Raw genomic sequence first — 22,144 nt, forward strand, 5'->3', positions numbered from 1 at the left:
ATGACATCATCATATGACATGAGACGCGATAGATCTTGGAGATGCCCCTAATTAGCATTTGAATGATAAGTCACAGTGATTGACTCGCTAAAACGAACATTTTGTCATGATGTCTGGAAGGGGAAATTTGACTCCTATGACGGGATCTGTTCATATGTAAGTGTATATGTTGAAACTGCCATTCATTGGAGTTTTAGTTCCGGTCGACAAAAGTGTAACATATGGCAAGTAATTCTGTAATCCTTTCGTACGCATGCGTACCAATGAAGATGTTCGGGCGGTCGCTACAATAAGATAATAAAAAAAATCGCACCTAGAGAACTGATTTAGTTTTTTATAACAACGATAAAAATTGATAACATCAATAGTAAAGGTACGATACATTATTAACTAAGTGAAGTAACTGACGTCCTTATACACATATAGGTATGATTGTCAAAGTGAAAAATAACCTAAGCTACATATGTAGGAACCGTTTCATTCAGGAAATTAGAGAAAATGGGGAGTTAGACCAATTGACGAGCGGGATGGGGTGCGGAAATAACTAGGCTACTTACATCATTTATCATTTACATAATCAGTTCATCATAGGTCTTTAGATTTCGAAAGAGCACATCCGCTGGGGAAGAAAAAAAACTTCCATGGTAATTGTCACTGATAATTCAATTCTGCAAAGTATCAGGCATGCACTTGGGCAAGTCTACAGTACCTGACTGTAGATGGGGATTCCCAGAGTACGAAATGACGTCAGAGAAACAATGGATAAATATAGGCAGTCAATCGGCGGTGTTGTATAGTTCGTATTTTGCAGAAATAGTCCCGTTTATATTATTATAATTACACCAATATGATGAACGAAAGCTGACATTCAATTTGTATTGGTTCGGTTTACTATGCTGGAAAAAAATGCTGATGTTCCTGCTGCAGTAGACATGCAGATTATCCATTCTATTTAAAATACGAGTGCGTAGAAATCCGTGTGATATAACCAAGACATTTTAGACTTGAGCAAGTCATAAATAATAAGAAGTGTGTTACACAAATATTGTTAAGAATGCGTCGTGTGAGACACAATGGGCATCTTTAGCCTGGGGTATCGTTGATGCCGTTTTGCATGTGGATACCTTAGAAGATGCCCAGTTGTGGTATAGGTGTGAAAAAGCGGCATAAGACCTATAACAATATGCCGTGGCCTGTTGAAAACGAAAAATTAACGATTATGTACTGAAATTCGAAATGATGCCCAGTGGGCATCTTTAGCCTGGGGTATCGTTGATGCCGTTTTGCATGTGGATACCTTAGAAGATGCCCAGTTGTGGTATAGGTGTGAATAGCGACATAAGATATATAACATTAGCCGCGGCCTGTTTAAAACGAAAAATTAACGATTATGTACTGAAATTCGAAATGATGCCCAATGGGCATCTTTAGCCTGGGGTATCGTTGATGCCGTTTTGCATGTGGATACCGTAGAAGATGCCCAGTTGTGGTATAGGTCTTAAAAGCGGCATAAGACCTAAAACAATATGCCGTGGCCTGTTGAAAACGAAAAATTAACGATTATGTACCGAAACTCGAAATGATGCCCAGTGGGCATTTTTAGCCTGGGGTATCGTTGATGCCGTTTTGCATGTGGATACCTTAGAAGATGCCCAGTTGTGTTATAGGTGTGAAAAAGCGGCATAAGGCCTATAACAATATGCCGTGGCCTGTTGAAAACGAAAAATTAACGATTATGTAATGAAATTCGAAATGATGCCCAATGGGCATCTATAGCATGGGGTATCGTTGATGTCGTTTTGCATGTGGATACCTTAGAAGATGCCCAGTTGTGGTATAGGTCTTAAAAGCGGCATAAGACCTAAAACAATATGCCGTGGCCTGTTGAAAACAAAAAATTACAATTATGTACTGAAATTCGAAATGATGCCCAGTGGGCATCTTTAGCCTGGGGTATCGTTGATGTCGTTCTGCATGTGGATACCTTAGAAGATGCCCAGTTGTGGTATAGGTCTTAAAAGCGGCATAAGACCTTAAACAATATGCCGTGGCCTGTTGAAAACAAAAAATTACAATTATGTACTGAAATTCGAAATGATGCCCAGTGGGCATCTTTAGCCTGGGGTATCGTTGATGTCGTTTTGTATGTGGATACCTTAGAAGATGCCCAGTTGTGGTATAGGTGTGAAAAAGCGACATAAGAACTATTATGTTAGGGACATTTGAATATCAAACTAGCCCGATATTGCGCCAGCCCAACATTGGTCCGGTCCAATACTGGGCTAGCCCAATATTGAATAAGTAACCAACTTCACGCTGGTTGAATATACCTTATTTTACTTTGCTGGGTGTAAATGTACGATATGTTTAAAGGATAAGAAACGAAGAGTAAAATTTAGTTCCTCATTCGTTATTGAATAAAAAAGAAGGACCTAACGTACAACTGTAACCTTGCTATACAACGCTTGGCAATTGTATCGTGTACAAAACATTCATTCGACAATAAACACGGAAACAAGTGGAAGCATAACATATGACCGAATCAACCTCACTAACCAAATAAAGCTCCATGTGTTTACCAAATCAAAAAGGCAAGCGCCCAACATTTATTCCAAATATAAGCATCCGTATCGGATACTTTTCATTCGTGAAACCGATGTGTTTTTTTTTAAAATTAATCTGATAATGTATGATTGTTTAGGTATTGATCTGATTTCAGTTGGCATCATAGGCATTACAAATGCCAACTGAACAAAGCCAAAATTTAATGACGTGCACTAGGGTGGTCGAGTGGTCTGGTGGTCTGGTGGCGAGGTGGATAAACCACTCGCCTTTCACCAAGGCGGCCGAGGTTCGATTACCCGATCGGACGTGAAAAGGTATATGAATTTACCTGCCAGACCACGTGGATTTCTCCGGGTACTCCGGTTTCCTACCACATGAAGACCCCCTGCGCGCTACCATCTGGTCCGACACGAGTGGTTAATATAAGTTATATATTTACATTTGCGCTGCAACCCGAGTATGAAAACAGAAACTCTCGTGACGTAACACGTTGTTTACTTATGACGTCATAGATTAACCCTGTTCAATGGGAGTCTTGTCGCTTCGCTTCGGATAACATGGAGAATGCCCCTGCGACAAACGCTCAAATGACTACAGTTAATTATTGGCGCAAATTTAGTTAAATAGGGCTGTTCCGCCAATGTCGTTTAAAGGACGACGCATATACAAAACGCAGTAAATAAATGAACAATTTGAATACAACTAAATAAAACTAAACAATTATTCTTTAGTAAAAATGTAAATATATGAATTGAACGGCGTTTGTTTTAAATTTTCATGCCGGTATGAACGCAAATCGGTTACATCCATATTAAACATGAGCAAATATGGATGTAACCGATTTGCGTTCATACCGGCATGAACATTAAAAAAACGCCGTTCAATCCCTATATAACTTGTTTCATCATTGTTGTAAAATAAATAAAATTTATATAAAAAGTACGCGCGCTAGCGCTTCATGTTGGATATGTGTTCGTCCTGTTTGCAACGGTAATTCCTAGCGTATGAATACCATATTTGTAGCATGTGGGTTAATAAAAGCCTTCATGGTGTATGCGAGTCTTCGTAAAAAACGAATTTCTTAGGTTTCTATGTACATGACCGTAAACGTTACGTCACAAAAGAAACAACTTAATGACGTCCTATCACATGTGAACAATAGGCATGACTTTTATGACAAAGTGGACATACACTATACAGACTCTGTAGACTATATCAAAACAGTGAACACGTTGTCACTGAAGAAAAACAGCAGAGATAGCAAATTATAATGTTGGTTGGAATATTAGTCAATGATCTAGCTCATAGGTCATTGTCTGACATATTGATTTGAAATTGCAAACGGTGATGTTAGCACAACTTTTAAAACTAAATACAATGTATACATTTATATATATGTGCTTGTTTTAGTCATTAAAATTGCAACTCTCAGAAAATATAAGCAGAAAACTGTCGATATTTTTCGAAACACTCATTTCTCAGGAAAATATGCTATATTTCTGTATGTGATATGAAGGTCGATATTTTTTATTGTGCTCAATAGAGCGATTTTTGGTTTAAATATATCTACCCGAGTCGTCGATGCGAGGACGTAACATTACTTGGATTACTTGGATTAGACTTACATGTAGAGTTACATGTCAGGCGCCATCGATGAAGCAGAAGAAGAAGCTTACCCTCCGTAACACCTGGTCCATGATGTACTTTTCCATGGGTCTCAATGTAAATATCTTTTTTTGTTCATTTTTGCACTAGTTTTATCGATTTTGAGCTCAAATTGGGGTTTGTTGACACTTTGTTATCCTCTTGTTGAATCTTAAACATCTTTATTGTAATGTACTACAATATAAACTAACTAGTATATAAAAAACGAGTAACGAACGCTGAGCGTAAGACACACGCATGTGACTGAACCATTAAAATCTAGTACAATTGTAACAGAGTATGCCATAAAATAAATTACCCTTCACAACGCGCCTGTTTTGCTCTACTAGGACTCATTTGTGATGCTAGGGCAAAATGGTAGATATCTAAATTGTCGAAACTACGGCCGAAATAGAACGGAAGGTGCAAAAATCGCATAACCATATTAGTTTTAAAATATAGAGAAAAACTGGTTAATATCACAATCATAACGAATGAGGTGTGTTTATTATGGAACATTCCAGTACTCAAAAGTGGCCATCAAGTTCACGGCACATCCCGCAGGAACTACGCTGGCGTGTTAGACCTTATGGTAGCACGCTGGCTTGTTAGACCTTATGGTAGCACGCTGGTTTGTTAGACCTTATGGTAGCACGCTGGCTTGTTAGACCTTATGGTAGCACGCTGGCTTGTTAAACCTAATGGTACCACACTGGTTTGTTAGACCTTCTGGTAGCACGCTGGTTTGTTATACCTTATGGTAACACGCTAGTTTGTTAGACCTTATGTAAGCACGCTGGCTTTTTAGACCTTATGGTAGCAGCACGCTGGTTTGTTAGACCTTATGGTAGCAAGCTGGCTTGTGAGACCTTATAGTAGCACGCTGGCTTGTTAGACCTTATGGTAGCACGCTGGCTTGTTAGACCTTATGGTAGCACGCTGGCTTGTTAGACCTTATGGTAGCACGCTGGCTTGTTAAACCTAATGGTACCACACTGGTTTGTTAGACCTTCTGGTAGCACGCTGGTTTGTTATACCTTATGGTAACACGCTAGTTTGTTAGACCTTATGTAAGCACGCTGGCTTTTTAGACCTTATGGTAGCAGCACGCTGGTTTGTTAGACCTTATGGTAGCAAGCTGGCTTGTGAGACCTTATAGTAGCACGCTGGCTTGTTAGACCTTATGGTAGCACGCTGGTTTATTAGACCTTATGGTAGCACGCTGGCTTGTTAGACCTTATGGTAGCACGCTGGTTTGTTAGACCTTATGGTAGCACGCTGGCTTGTTAGACCTTATGGTAGCACGCTGGTTTGTTAGACCTTAAGGAAGCACGCTTGCTTGTTAGACCTTATGGTAGCACGCTGGTTTGTTGGACCTTATGGAAGCACGCTGGCTTGTTAGACCTTATGGTAGCACGCTGGCTTGTTAAACCTAATGGTACCACACTGGTTTGTTAGACCTTCTGGTAGCACGCTGGTTTGTTATACCTTATGGTAACACGCTAGTTTGTTAGACCTTATGTAAGCACGCTGGCTTTTTAGACCTTATGGTAGCAGCACGCTGGTTTGTTAGACCTTATGGTAGCAAGCTGGCTTGTGAGACCTTATAGTAGCACGCTGGCTTGTTAGACCTTATGGTAGCACGCTGGTTTATTAGACCTTATGGTAGCACGCTGGCTTGTTAGACCTTATGGTAGCACGCTGACTTGTTAGACCTTATGTAAGCACGCTGGCTTGTTAGACCTTATGGTAGGACGCTGGCTTGTTATACCTTATGGTAGTACACTGGCATGTTAGACCTTATGGTAGCACGCTGGTTTGTTAGACCTCATGGTAGCACGCTGGCTTGTTTGACCTTATGGTAGCACGCTGGCTTGTTAGACCTTATGGTAGCACGCTGGCTTGTTAAACCTAATGGTACCACACTGGTTTGTTAGACCTTCTGGTAGCACGCTGGTTTGTTATACCTTATGGTAACACGCTAGTTTGTTAGACCTTATGTAAGCACGCTGGCTTTTTAGACCTTATGGTAGCAGCACGCTGGTTTGTTAGACCTTATGGTAGCAAGCTGGCTTGTGAGACCTTATAGTAGCACGCTGGCTTGTTAGACCTTATGGTAGCACGCTGGTTTATTAGACCTTATGGTAGCACGCTGGCTTGTTAGACCTTATGGTAGCACGCTGGTTGTTAGACCTTATGGTAGCACGCTGACATGTTAGACCTTATGGTAGCACGCTGGCTTGTTACACCTTATGGTAGCACGCTGGTTGTTAGACCTTATGGTAGCACGCTGACATGTTAGACCTTATGGTAGCACGCTGGCTTGTTACACCTTATGGTAGCACGCTGGCTTGTTACACCTTATGGTAGGACGCTGGCTCGTTAGACCGTATGGTAGCACGTAGACCTGTTCACGCTGGCTTGTTACCGCTGGTTGTTAGACCTTATGGTAGCACGCTGACATGTTAGACCTTATGGTAGCACGCTGACTTGTTAGACCTTATGGTAGCACGCTGGCTTGTTACACCTTATGGTAGCACGCTGGCTTGTTAGACCTTATGGTAGCACGTACGCTGGCTTGTTAGACCTTATGGTAGCACGTTAGCTTGTTAGACCTTATGGTAGCACGCTGGCGTGTTAGACCTTATGGTAGCACGCTGGCTTGTTAGACCTTATGGTAGCACGCTGGCTTGTTAGACCTTATGGTAGCACGCTGGTTTGTTAGACCTTCTGGTAGCACGCTGGCTTGTTAGACCTTATGGTAGCACACTGGCTTGTTAGACCTTATGGTAACACGCTGGCTTGTTAGACCTTAAAGTAGCACGCTGGCTTGTTGGGCCTTATCGTAGCACGCTGGTTTGTCTCGTCTATCAATCTAAATGCACCTAGAGAAACACAGCAAAATCATTTCGTCCCTTCCGGACAAAACAGAGTTGTATACTGTCAATCCAGAGCAGTCTAGCTTCCTGTAATAACTGCTAACATTCTGACAGCAAAAAACATTAAAATAAGCGAAAATATATCTCCAAGCTAAAAACACAGACACTTAATGTCGATCAATGCAAGTCTGTTTTTTTTGTAGAATGTGTTTTCAATATGACAACAAGTGTGAATTTACAGACAGGATTGACAGGTTTAAGACGACAAGTACGCTTTTCGAGATAGGTTTTAATTCATGGGATATAAAATTACTCACACACCCTGGACTTGCCCAAACATTTAGATATGATAAACGACAAAAACTTTTATGTTGCTGCACTTGTAGTAACAAAACCACCTTATAAACGGAACCGGATGATTTTTTTTTAAACTTTATCCGATTTACTCAGTCTAAAACGTTAACGATTATCATTTGTTTTTCATTAACTTTAACATTGAAACATAAACGAATGCTATATATTTTATCTCATTTTTTTCAATTTTCTAAAAATATCATTTCAGGTTGTTTTTTAGCTCGAATACTACAATGCTTTTATATGAGCGCAATCCTATTTTCACGAACGTAGACACAAACGAATACTCTTACAATTAATATATCTTACTTAATATAAGTTCAGCTACAATAGATATAACTCCTCTACAATAGACTTACCGGTCCATATATATATATACCACTACGATCACTGTATAGTGAATAGAGATCACAGTAATAGACAGTCCGCTTGAATAGACAATCCGTTAATCTCTACAATACAAATACCGTTACAATAAATATACCGCCTAAATAGATGATACGTTACAATAAATATACCGCCTAAATAGATGTCACGTTACAAAAAATATACCGCCTAAATAGATGTTACGTTACAATAAATATACCGCCTAAATATATGTTACGTTACAATAATTATACCGCCTAATATATAGATGTTACGTTACAATAAAAATACGCCTAAATAGATGTCACGTTACAATAAATATACCGCCTTAATAGATGTTACGTTACAATAAATACACCGCCTAAAATACAGATGTTACGTGACAATAATTTAATCTTCCTTGTAACAAGCATTTGCATTGGCTTAACAATTTATGTTATCAGCCCATAACGTCAAAAAATGATGTCGCCGTTTGTAACGTCGCTTTTGATTGGCTGATACATCAGCGCAATAATTTCTAAGAGAAAAGAATCCATCAATACAAGTGGATTTCCACAGGGATTATGTATAGTAGATCAAATTATAAGGAATAACTTGATTATAGTTTTCATGTTATGGAGATATAACACAAAAACCCAGAGTGTACTTCAATATAAATATACCGACTAAATAGATGATACGTTGCAATAAATATACCGCCTAAATAGATTTTACGTTACAAAAAATATATCGCCTAAATAGATGATACGTTACAATAAATATACCGCCTTAATAGATGTTACGTTACAATAAATACACCGCCTAAAATATAGATGTTACGTGACAATAATTTAATCTTCCTTGTAACAAGCATTTGCATTGGCTTAACAATTTATGTTATCAGCCCATAACGTCAAAAAATGATGTCGCCGTTTGTAACGTCGCTTTTGATTGGCTGATACATCAGCGCAATAATTTCTAAGAGAAAAGAATCCATCAATACAAGTGGATTTCCACAGGGAATATGTATAGTAGATCAAATTATAAGGAATAACTTGATTATAGTTTTCATGTTATGGAGATATAACACAAAAACCCAGAGTGTACTTCAATATAAATATACCGCCTAAATAGATGATACGTTGCAATAAATATACCGCCTAAATAGATTTTACGTTACAACAAATATATCGCCTGAATAGATGATACGTTACAATAAATATACCGTCTAAATAGATGTTACGTTACAATAAATATACCGCCTAAATAGATGTTACGTTACAATAAATATACCGCCTAAATAGATGATACGTTACAATAAATATACCGCCTAAATAGATTTTACGTTCCAACAAATATATCGCCTAAATAGATGATACGTTACAATAAATAATCCGCCTAAATAGATGTTACGTGACAACAAATATACCGCCTAAATAGATGTTACGTTACAATAAATATACCGCCTAAATAGATGTTACGTTACAATAAATAATCCGCCTAAATAGATGTTACGTTACAATAAATATACCGCCTAAATAGATGTTACGTTACAATAAATATACCGCCTAAATAGATGTTACGTTACAATAAATATACCGCCTAAATAGATTTTACGTTACAACAAATATATCGCCTAAATAGATGATACGTTACAATAAATATACCGTCTAAATAGATGTTACGTTACAATAAATATACCGTCTAAATAGATGTTACGTGACAATAAATATACCGCCTAAATAGATGTTACGTGACAATAAATATACCGTCTAAATAGATGATACGTTACAATAAATATATCGCCTAAATAGATGTTACGTTACAATAAATATACCGTCTAAATAGATGTTACGTGACAATAAATATACCGCCTAAATAGATGTTACGTGACAATAAATATACCGTCTAAATAGATGATACGTTACAATAAATATATCGCCTAAATAGATGTTACGTTACAATAAATATACCGTCTAAATAGATGTTACGTTACAATAAATATACCGCCTAAATAGATGTTACGTGACAATAAATATACCGCCTAAATAGATGTTACGTGACAATAAATATACCGTCTAAATAGATGATACGTTACAATAAATATATCGCCTAAATAGATGTTACGTTACAATAAATATACCGTCTAAATAGATGTTACGTTACAATAAATATACCGCCTAAATAGATGTTACGTGACAATAAATATACCGCCTAAATAGATGTTACGTGACAATAAATATACCGTCTAAATAGATGATACGTTACAATAAATATATCGCCTAAATAGATGTTACGTTACAATAAATATACCGTCTAAATAGATGTTACGTTACAATAAATATACCGCCTAAATAGATGTTACGTGACAATAAATATGCCGCCTAAATAGGTGCTCCCCTAGAACAAATATATCGCCTAAATAGATGTTACGTTACAATAAATAATCCGCCTAAATAGATGTTACGTTACAACAAATATGTCGTCTAAATAGATGTTACGTTACAATAAATATACCGCCTAAATAGATAATACGTTACAATAAATATACCGCCTTAATAGATGATACGTTACAATAAATATACCGCCTTAATAGATGCTCCGCTACAACAAATATACTATTACAGTAATGTACTGCAGAATCGATTTGATGGTCCAAGAAATATATTACTCAATAAATATACCACTTCAAATATAACACCGCTAAAATAGATATACCGTAACAATGCATATACCGCTATTACATTGTATACTGTATATATGTCGCTACTATAAGCACACTGATATAATAGATATACCATTACACTTATTATGTTATTGTTATAAATAAACAACTTAGATAAATATACTGCTATCATAAATATACTGTTGCAATATTCCANCCCAAAAATTTTTTTTTTTTTTTTTTTTTTTTTTTTTTTTTATAGACATATTATGAACACGGCAAATTACAATAACACGGGCCGATGTAACACTGAAAGTCCTCTGACGATATATACACGCTTACATAGAGATGAAACCACACAGGGTTACCCTTACAATCTTGCCTATTATCTGATACAAGTATTTGATGTTTTAAAGTTTGCCCATTCTCTCACTGCGCTGTCTTTATTAATATATTCATGCTAGTAACCTGAAAAAGATTTAGTTTTTTTTAAAGAATTTGAATTTGAAATCACAATTGACATTACCGGAAATACACTTTTGTACCTGTCCTTAATTCTTGCCATTTTGTATGCACATTTGTGAATTAAGGCGACCATCGAAGGAGGCACAGCAACGTGATTGCAGCAATTTTAAGAACATCTGTGTTCAGAAGGCTGGAATTATAAAAGGGTTTTATTTATTTTTTGTCTTTTAAAATAGGTTTTATCTAAAAACACACCATAACTTACAGAATCACATTCACTGTAAAGAAAACAGGTCTTTCAATCTTTTCTCTACTCTCTCTTTACCCTATTAATATGTCCTATGTTTAAGACAAACATTTCAAACCACCGGCGTTAAGGACTTACACAACCTGCCTACTGTAAAGAAACAGACCCTTTCTAGACACACCCTAACATAACAGTTGCGCCCAAGCGACCCCTGCTAATACCGTCATCACACATACCCGGCAACGACAGCAGTATGATGCAGTGAAATCAATAGATTAAATCTAGAAAACAACATTCCGCTACAGCTGGCACGGTGTGGGCGGTTTATTCCTCCCTATTCACGTATCACAGTGCTGACTGTGCCCGTATACTTGTTTATCTTTTTAGAGGCTATATACAACGCCTTAGGCTCGTTACTGGTCAGTTGGTAAAGAAAACGACAGTGACGCTGACTGTTATTGCCGTCTGTTAAGAGTTATGCACTAACCTTCATCCATTGACAAGCCTGGCTGGCAACCCGTCGTAGCTCTTGAAGCTTCAGTCTCTACGACCTGTAATTAAAACCAAGATTTACATTGTCTTATTTCAATCAAATATGTCACTGAAATACAAAAATCGCGACAAAAACAATTTTGTATCACTCAACTTGTAATCTACTGACGGTCGTACCTTGTTTTCATTGTAATCTACTGACGGTTGTACCTTGTTTTCATTGTAATCTACTGACGGTCGTACCTTGTTTAAATCGTAATCTACTGACGGTCGTACATTGTTTCCTTGTAATCTACTGACGGTCGTACCTTGTTTTCATTGTAATCTACTGACGGTCGTACCTTGTTTTCATTCTAATCTACTGACGGTTGTATCTTGTTTTCATCGTAATCTACTGACGGTTCTACCTTGTTTTCCCCCTCCCCCCCTGACGGTCGTACATTGTTTACATTGTAATCTACTGACGGTCGTACCTGGTTTACATTTTAATTTACTGACGGTCGCATCTTGTTTACATTGTAATCTACTGATAGTCGCACGTTTTTTTAAATTGTAATCTACTGACGGTCGTACATGGTTTACATTGTAATCTACTGACGGTCGTACCTGGTTTACATTTTAATTTACTGACGGTCGCATCTTGTTTACATTGTAATCTACTGATAGTCGTACGTTTTTTTAAATTGTAATCTACTGACGGTCGTACATGGTTTACATTGTAATCTACTGACGGTCGTACCTTATTTACATTGTAATCTACTGACGGTTGTACCTTGTTTTCATTGTAATCTACTGACGGTCGTACATTGTTTACATTGTAATCTACTGACGGTCGTACCTTGTTTACATTGTAATCTACTGACGGTTGTACCTTGTTTTCATTGTAATCTACTGACGGTCGTACCTTGTTTACATTGTAATCTACTGACGGTCGTACATTGTTTTCATTGTAATCTACTGACGGTTGTACCTTGTTTTCATTGTAATCTACTGACGGTCGTACATTGTTTACATTGTAATCTACTGACGGTCGTACCTTGTTTACATTGTAATCTACTGACGGTCGTACCTTGTTTTCATTGTAATCTACTGACGGTCGTACCTTGTTTTCATTGTAATCTACTGACGGTCGTACCTTGTTTACATTGTAATCTACTGACGGTCGTACCTTGTTTTCATTGTAATCTACTGACGGTTGTACCTTGTTTTCATTGTAATCTACTGACGGTCGTACCTTGTTTACATTGTAATCTACTGACGGTCGTACCTTGTTTTCATTGTAATCTACTGACGGTCGTACCTTGTTTTCATTGTAATCTACTGACGGTCGTACCTTGTTTTCATTGTAATCTACTGACGGTCGTACCTTGTTTTCATTGTAATCTACTGACGGTCGTACCTTGTTTTCATTGTAATCTACTGACGGTCGTACCTTGTTTTCATTGTAATCTACTGACGGTCGTACCTTGTTTTCATTGTAATCTACTGACGGTTGTACCTTGTTTTCATTGTAATCTACTGACGGTCGTACCTTGTTTACATCGTAATCTACTGACGGTCGTACATTGTTTTCATTGTAATCTACTGACGGTCGTACCTTGTTTACATTGTAATCTACTGACGGTCGTACATGGTTTACATTGTAATCTACTGACGGTCTTACCTTGTTTACATTGTAATCTACTGACGGTCATACATTGTTTTCATTGTAATCTACTGACGGTTGTACCTTGTTTTTATTGTAATCTACTGACGGTCGTACCTTGTTTAAATCGTAATCTACTGACGGTCGTACATTGTTTCCTTGTAATCTACTGACGGTCGTACCTTGTTTTCATTCTAATCTACTGACGGTTGTACCTTGTTTTCATTCTAATCTACTGACGGTTGTACCTTGTTTTCATTCTAATCTACTGACGGTCGTACCTTGTTTACATCGTAATCTACTGACGGTCGTACATTGTTTCCTTGTAATCTACTGACGGTCGTACCTTGTTTGCATCGTAATCTACTGACGGTCGTACATTGTTTTCATTTTAATCTACTGACGGTTGTACCTTGTTTTCATTCTAATCTACTGACGGTCGTACCTTGTTTACATTGTAATCTACTGACGGTCGTTCCTTGTTTTCATTGTAATCTACTGACGGTCGTACATGGTTTACATTGTAATCTACTGACGGTTGTACCTTGTTTTTATTGTAATCTACTGACGGTCGTACCTTGTTTAAATCGTAATCTACTGACGGTCGTACATTGTTTCCTTGTAATCTACTGACGGTCGTACCTTGTTTAAATCGTAATCTACTGACGGTCGTACATTGTTTCCTTGTAATCTACTGACGGTCGTACCTTGTTTAAATCGTAATCTACTGACGGTCGTACATTGTTTCCTTGTAATCTACTGACGGTCGTACCTTGTTTTCATTGTAATCTACTGACGGTTGTACCTTGTTTTCATTGTAATCTACTGAAGGTAGTACATTGTTTACATTGTAATCTACTGACGGTCGTACCTTGTTTACATTGTAATCTATTGACGGTCGTACCTTGTTTTCATTGTAATCTACTGACGGTCGAACCTTGTTTACATTTTAATTTACTGACGGTCGTACCTTGTTTTCATTGTAATCTATTGACGGTCGTACCTTGTTTACATTATACTATACTGACGGTCGTACCTTGTTTTCATTGTAATCTACTGACGGACGTACCTAGGTTTTCATTGTAATCTACTGACGGTCGTACCTTGTTTACATTGTATTCAATTACAGTAATTTCTGGTTTACATTGTACGAAGATGACATTTGTACCTGGTTTTCTTTGTAATTTACTGACAGTAGTACACTGTACATTGTTTGAGTTGCACTCTACAGACAGTTGTACTGTGTTTACATTGTACTCTGTTTACAGTCGTACGTTGTTTACATTGTACTCTGTTCACAGTCGTACGTTGTTTCCATTATATTCTTCTGACAGTCCTAACTTGTCTACACTATACTCTACTGACGGTTGTACCTTATTTATATTGTATTATACTGACAGTCGTACATTGTTTACATTGTACTCTACAGACAGTTGTTCGCTGCTTACATTGTACTCTACTGATAGTCGTACGTTGTTAACATTGTAATCTACTAACAGTCGAACATCGTTTACATTGTACTCTACAGACAGTCGTACGTTGTTTACATTGAACTCTATTGACAGTCGTACATTGTTTTCAATGTACTCTACAGACGGTTGTACTCTGTTTACATTGTACTCTACTGACAGAGGACATTGTTCACATTGTACTCTACTGACAGTTGTATATTGTTTACATTTTACTTTACTGACAGTTGTACATTGTTTACATTGCACTCTACTGACAGTTGTACATTGTTTACATTGCACTCTACTGACAGTCGTACAATGTTTACATTGTACTCTAAAGACAGTCGTACGTTTTTTACATTGTACTCTTAAGACAGTCGTACGTTTCTTACATTGTACGCTACAGACAGTTGTACCTTGTTTACATTATACTATACTGACAGTTGTACCTTGTTCACATTGTACTCTACTGACAGTGGTACCTTGTTCACATTGTCCTCTACTGACAGTCGTACCTTGTTCACATTGTCCTCTACTGACAGTCGTACAATGTTTCCATTGTACTCTAAAGACAGTCCTACGTTTTTTACATTGTAATCTACTAACAGTCGAACATCGTTTACATTGTACTCTACGGACAGTCGTACATTGTTTACATTGTACTCTACTGACAGTTGTACATTGCTTACATTTTACTCTACTGACGGTTGTACCTTATTTACATTGTACTATACTGACAGTTGTACCTTGTTCACATTGTACTCTACTGACAGAGTTCATTGTTCACATTGTACTCTACTGACAGTTGTATATTGTTTACATTTTACTCTACTGACAGTTGTACATTGTTTACAATGTACTCTACTGACAGTCGTACCTTGTTTACATTGTACTCTACTGACAGTCGTACATTGTTTACATTGTACTCTACTGACGGTTGTACATTGTTTACATTTTACTCTACTGACAGTCGTACATTGTTTACATTGTACTCTACTGACAGTTGCATATTGTTTACATTTTACTCTACTGACAGAGTACATTGTTCACATTGTACTCTACTGACAGTTGTATATTGTTTACATTTTACTCTACTGACAGTTGTACATTGTTTACATTGTACTCTACTGACAGTCGTACATTGTTTACATTGTACTCTACTGACAGTTGTACCTTGTTCACATTGTACTCTACTGACAGAGTACATTGTTCACATTGTACTCTACTGACAGTTGTATATTGCTTACATTTTACTCTACTGACAGAGTACATTGTTCACATTGTACTCTACTGACAGTTGTATATTGTTTACATTGTACTCTACTGACAGTTGTACCTTGTTTACATTGTACTCTACTGACAGTCGTACATTGTTTACATTGTACTCAGATGACAGCCGTATTTTGTTTAATAGGTACCCTACTAAATATTGTACCTTGATTAAATTGTAATGATATCCCCGTTACTCCAGTTTTTACAATTATCTCACCATGTAAATTAATATAACATATAAATTGATTGATGAAGATTATTAACTTAATAAAAGGAAAATATTCTTTTCGAAAATGTTTACAGTTGATACATGTAGCAGTGAACGTGTCTGCAGTAACTACATTGATTTTCTCAAATATGCTTGGAAGATCTTTTAACATGTAGGGCATGAAGCTTGGAATTATGGGATTTGCTTCGAAACTATCTTCTGTCAATTACCAGTTTGTTATGACAAATACAATTTACCTTCTATTTTTTAACCATTTTATTTACTTTTACATTTATAATAATTCTCTTTTGATTAATCTTACTTATTGATTTTTTTAGTGTAAAAATATGAGTTATCAACAAGAATTAATAAAGGAAGGGATTTATGTTATCATGGGCCCTCATCTCGTTTGAAAATTTCTGAAGAAAAGATTGATAAATATTAAATGATCAATACAGCTTTACGATGATGCGGGCGATTTGTCCATCCCTCAGTATCAATTCGTCATCACCATCTGCTACGTACTTAGTCAAATTCTCACCAAAGATGAAAAAGAAAAAGAGTCGGTAAAAGTCAGACACCGCGTCGTCGTGATGAAACTAATACATGTATCTGTTCACAATTTTTATCATATTTAAGGAATACCAAGGACTATTTTGTTGGTTATAAGGTGCATGCATGTAACGAAATACACTGTGGTCACTTTGCATAATCCCACCATGTAACCCCAAAAATAATCATATTTATCCCTTATTTGATAATAGCCAAATTGTGGTAATAGCCAAAATTAAATTATTATATCATATACATTATTTAAGCTGTTTAATATACTCCCTAATGAAGGTTATGCACAGGCAAAACCGAACATATATGTTTATCTGACATCATTTGTGCAGTGTGAGTATGGATATTTGCGCAAGACATGTGTGTAATCTGTGACGTCAGGTGATGAATACGTACATACATGTATTGATATGTATACATGTACATGTACCATCATTTTTATACTCCTTCATGCAAAACGCCACTCATCATTACCTGTAATAATGGGAAGTTTTCTTTCCGAAAAAAATAACCAACAACAATGGAACAAACAAGCCGTCGATGCCAATTTAATGACGTTATCCAAGCGTTATATGGCACTTAAATGTTTGTTACCAATTCTTGTTCCTGGTTGTGGATTTTATGAGTGAATAACAACCAATGACTTCATACAAAGAGTTCTCGCTACTGGAAACATACACTTCCTGCATTATCAGAGTGAGACATACAGAATCATATATTGCATGACATGAAAACTGGCCGTATGTAATTAACAGCCTTTCTCCTTTTACATACTTTCTGTTGTCACTATATAAGTACGCGATGCTTATGGATCCAAACGTTTGGCTGGTAGGTACTTTAAAAGTCTCACGATGCTCAAAGCAAAAGATAAACGCAGGTAGTGCGTTCCAGTGTCTATTTTCCACATAGTGGTTCTGTACGAATAGCATACCGAAATATGATTTTACATCTTTTTTTTTGAAAAATCACATTAACACCTATTTTTTGTGGCCTCAATTGAGGAAACCAGTTTTGAGTTAAAAAGGGTTGCTTGTTATTTACGACGTGAATTTATTTATACGATTTTATGAAGGAAAATATCAATATTGATGATGCTGTCGTCCACCACATTAATTTTTATATATATGTGTTTTCTCAGTGGCTACATATATCATATAAGAACGGTAACAACAAAAATCCATTTCTTATTTACAAGATTCCTTTACAAGTCAGACAAAGACATCCAATATATAACACTGCGATGTCAGAAATATACCGAATATATCATGTATACGGTGGCGATCTTAAGCCATTACGTCAGCAGTCCTCTGGGTCGTATATACCACACCGTCTATAATGGACGCCTAATTCCACACTTATGTGTTTCATTAACTCAAGTCATTACGTTAACAGTTCTCTGTTTCGTATATCACACCACCTCTTACGTACCTCCAGCTAAGCACTGTCGTATGTTACCGACTTTGACGTCACAATTATAGAACACGATGGATGAAAACGGTCCCCCTTTTTTAAGTGTAATCACTTTTTAAGTCCGGTTAAGTTTGGTAGAATGTTAAGAATATCAATGGAAAGTGTAGGCGGAATTGTTTTATCAAAATAATGACTGAATGGATGAAAACAGATAAGGTTAAATTAATTTTCGTTTTTTTTTGTAGTAGTTAACATACTATTAACCTAGAAGAATTATATCCCCAATACAAATCAAGTATATCCACCTTACATCCCAATAAAATTGCGACGCCATCATTGTTTCTACGCATTGTTACATGTTCATATCAACGCACCGTTTCCTTGTTAAAATACTTGTATACCTGAGAATTTGATCTCATGGAACCAGCCGATTGCTAACACCGTTACGAAAGCGCTGACATCGCCCGAAGACAGGGCATAAGAAACTCTACCAATCGGTTGAACCCCAGGAATTGTCAACGTATGTGTTGGGATAATTTAGGCTCATTTATGAAGTAACCCGTGCTATTGTTGAATGTTTTTTTTACGATGATTCGTGTGATAAAGACTTGAGAGACAGATACCATAAACGGTTTAATGAACACCCCCAGACAAGGTCTCAGGACGATAAAACCGGTGTAAGGGAAATGTCACCAGTCTAAAATAATACATTGACATATTAATTCATTCTAGCTGTAGCAGAAATTCCCTTTTTATTGTGTTCCCCCTTGTACCATTCAAATGTCAAATGCAGACCGACAATCATCGTTCCTTTTTTCCTATAGTACAAACGAATCTCGGTACACATGAATCTAGGCATATATACTATTTAGAAAACATTTAATTTTATATGTTGATTTAAAGAAGAAAAAAATAATTGGAACGATTTGACTTGCTGTGTAACATCTAATGTTCATGGTGGTTTTATTTACGCGTTGGCTGGAAACCTCCAAATTAAGTTTACCACTAAAAATCTATTTAATTTCATTATGCTCAAAACTGAATCCCCTTATTCAACAAGATGCTAATAAATAAGGTTCGGCCTTTATTTTGACGGTGTATACAGTAGTACGAACGCAGTTGGTTACGAACATGAGTAATATCCTCGTTGCCAACTATGTTCATGCTACCGTATACACAAATGTACGCCGTCAAAATGAAGGTCAATGCTGATATTGACCTCCAAAAATGATAAATGCTATATACAAAGAAAAAAAACAGGAGCAGGTTCCTACGATGATACCTACGGAAGCTGCGGTTGCTATGATAATATAGTTCCAGTGATTTTGTAATGATATATGAGTAAATACACAGTGAACAACACTTTCGCTTCTTTTCGTAGCATCCTTTTGTTGTATGGTAAGACATAATGGACCCACCATATGTTCCATGTACCTAAATCTTAAAGAACCAAGCAATGACTGTCATCAAACTGTAATTTCGCTGAAGCGTGAACGGCGCCATATTTGAAACAAGCAACAATTCACACAGACATTTTTAATTACGTAAATGGCTATTTATACGCAATCAGAGTTTGCTGAGACGAAGAAGGGAGAGATGTAAATGTAATAGTGTAACAGTATCACACCACCTATGCCAAATCATTTGCCATAGGTACATGTAAGATACCACACACTTGAGAAAAAAACACTTGTGTTGCAAAGTATTACTATCGATGTTTTTTTTATCGTTATTCAAGTTGCATTGCACCTGTTTAAATCTAAACAGCAGCTTAATATATGTTCCTGGTGTGTTCAGGGAATTCATATATAGTGTCACCTGTATACTCCAGCTTAATATATGTTCCTGGTGTATTCAGGGAATTCATATACGATGCCACCTGTATACTCCAACTTAATATTATATGTTCCTGGTGTATCTAGGGAATTCATATTCAATGCCACATTTATACTCCAGCTTAACATATGTTCCTGGTGTATTCAGGGAATTCATATACAATGTCACATGTATACTCCAGCTTAATTTATGTTCCTGGTGTATCTAGGTAATTCATATACAATGCCACATGTATACTCCATCTTAATACATGTTCCTGGTGTATCTAGGGATTTCATATAAAATGCCACATGTATACTCCATCTTAATATATGTTCCTGGTTAATCTAGTGAATTCATATACAATATTTCATGTATACTCCAGCTTAATATATGTTCCTGGTATGTCTAGGGATTTCATATACAATGCCACATGTATACTTCAGCTTAGTATATATTCCTGGTGTATTTAGGGAATTAATATACAATGTTACATGTATACTCCAGCTTAATACATGTTCCTGGTGTATTCAGGGAATTCATATACAATGCCACATGTATACTCCAGCTTAATATATGTTCCTGGTGTATTCAGGGAATTCATATACAGTGTCACCTGTATACTCCAGCTTAATATATATTCCTGGTGTATTTAGGGAATTAATATACAATGTTACATGTATACTCCAGCTTAATACATGTTCCTGGTGTATCTAGGGATTTCATATACAATGCCACATGTATACTTCAGCTAAATATATGTTACTGGTGTATTCAGGGAATTCATATACAGTGTCACCTGTATACTCCAGCTTAATATATGTTCCGGGTGTATCTAGGGATTTCATATACAATGCCACATGTATACTTCAGCTAAATATATGTTACTGGTGTATTCAGGGAATTCATATACAATGCCACTTGTATACTGTACTCCAGCTTAATACTGTATTCCAATTCCTTATTATATCTACACAAATAAGATTAACGTTCTGTCTAATCTGACTAGTAGGTTATGTCAAACAGTGAATAGGATTTGTCATACTCATTGTTCTTTTGAAACAATAATTTAAAATTTAAATTTACAAACTGAACATTCGCAGGTAAGAGTTGTCTTTCTTGAAAAACTTCACAGTAGTGAAATAGGTAGCCGGTTTCCTGAAGTACAGAAAAATGGATACATGTGGCTCATCGATAAAAAAAACCCACCTGAATTAATGCCTGCATTGCTTTCAAATACTTTAATATTGAGAGAAAACACTGTTCTGTCAATAATATAATATAATAAAATATCAATATAAAATCCTCAGTGACATCTTCCGTGATATTCATCAACTTGATTGTAGATTGTAATAATCAATGTTCACGTTGTACATGGGTAACACTGTAATTGAAATAGTTAATGCACAGAGCGGATAGAAAAAGAATCCCGAGAAAATTCAATCGTCTTTGAAAAACTCTGACTATTGTGAGTATGTTTGTTTTTATTTTGGTAGTGTTAATTAAGTGAACGTCTGGTGAAATGACTAATACACTAAGGTTTTGCTTCTCTTACTCTTTACGCATATTCCGTCTGACGCAAGGTTTATCTTGGTCTTTTATCCTGTTGCGGTATTTGGATTCCATACTGTCGAACACAGTTTTGGCTTTTTAAAGTCTAGCAAACATTTAGAAACAGAGGAACTTCAAAGGCCTCGTCTTAAAAACAGAAAAAGAAAAAGAAGTAAAAGGAATCCTGTTTTTGTAAAATTTTCAGACGTGGTTTGAGATGATCACCTAATGATTAGGCTTCCATGCTAAGACATTTGAACGAAGGCACCTGTTTGTATTTCCTGTTTGTTCGTTGTGACCTTCAACACATCACACTTATACACGTTGTGTCAAATGTTCACTGCTCTTCCCAATCCTTCACGATTGGTATCGTTTCAGAGACGAACACAGTCAGCTTGAGATGTTAATGTTCTGTACGTAATGCTATAATTGGCGAACAAACGAACGAATGATGTAATCAAATGGAACAAGTCATATATCTACAGGAGAAACAAAGGTCACGTCCCAAGTAATTTCTTTTAGTGTTCTCAGTGTCCACTATTATCATATTCTATGTTTGGCAATCTACCATT

At 36.6% G+C, this 22,144-nt stretch overlaps 1 protein-coding gene across 1 annotated transcript in view; it reads right to left on the bottom strand.

The window, feature by feature from the left end:
• Positions 1-22,144, bottom strand: part of LOC110446861 (soluble guanylate cyclase 88E-like) — a 101,549-nt gene that overhangs the window by 43,766 nt on the left and 35,639 nt on the right. Inside the window, exon 2 of the mRNA XM_021492193.1 lies at positions 11,652-11,715. The gene's annotated coding sequence lies outside the window, so the exon portion shown is untranslated. The remainder of the gene's footprint in view (positions 1-11,651; positions 11,716-22,144) is intronic.

This window comes from Mizuhopecten yessoensis, unplaced genomic scaffold (genome assembly GCF_002113885.1).
Source record: "Mizuhopecten yessoensis strain PY_sf001 unplaced genomic scaffold, ASM211388v2 scaffold3023, whole genome shotgun sequence".
Classification (NCBI taxonomy): Eukaryota; Metazoa; Mollusca; class Bivalvia; order Pectinida; family Pectinidae; genus Mizuhopecten; species Mizuhopecten yessoensis.